Source organism: Parus major, unplaced genomic scaffold (assembly GCF_001522545.3).
Source record: "Parus major isolate Abel unplaced genomic scaffold, Parus_major1.1 Scaffold319, whole genome shotgun sequence".
Lineage (NCBI taxonomy): Eukaryota > Metazoa > Chordata > Aves > Passeriformes > Paridae > Parus > Parus major.
In genome coordinates this window covers 103093-103653 of record NW_015379277.1, presented here as the reverse complement: position 1 = coordinate 103653, position 561 = coordinate 103093, and the positions used below count along the sequence as shown (strand labels likewise).

Here is a 561-nt window from a genome sequence, read left to right as displayed (position 1 = left end):
ACATCCTTTAGATTTTTATTATAAATTATTTATCCTATATATTTCTATAAGGTATAGTGTTTGTATTTAATTGGTCAGCAAGTTATTTTTTTTAATTATTATTTTAATAAGAATAGATTATTATGTAAATTGATTTTTATCAAATTTTTTTTACAGGAACTTTTTAGGTTAGTTATTTTTTTAGTTGATATAGTAAGGCTTGATTTTATAAGGTTGGTTTTTTAATATATGTTATGGGTTTTCAGCATGTTTTTATTTATATAATCTATACAATCTATAATCTATAATATAATATAATATAGATATTATAATATTATATATACCCATGGCATCATCACACACATGGAGAGGATGCTTGGGTTTTTATGTAGAATAGCTGAATTCTTATTTACATCCTTTATAATTCTATAAGGTAACATGTTTGTATTTAATTCATTAGAAATTTAGTACATGGTTAGTGTAAAGATTCATTAAACATTTTTTTTTAAGATAGTTTACATTTATTGCTTTTTGGAAAGTGAGTTTTATATGGGTAAAATTTTCTCTTCTGTAGGTGTGAGT

At 21.9% G+C, this 561-nt stretch overlaps 1 protein-coding gene across 1 annotated transcript in view; it reads right to left on the bottom strand.

The window, feature by feature from the left end:
* Nucleotides 1-561, bottom strand: part of RAB10 (RAB10, member RAS oncogene family) — a 44841-nt gene that overhangs the window by 7161 nt on the left and 37119 nt on the right. The window lies entirely within an intron of this gene.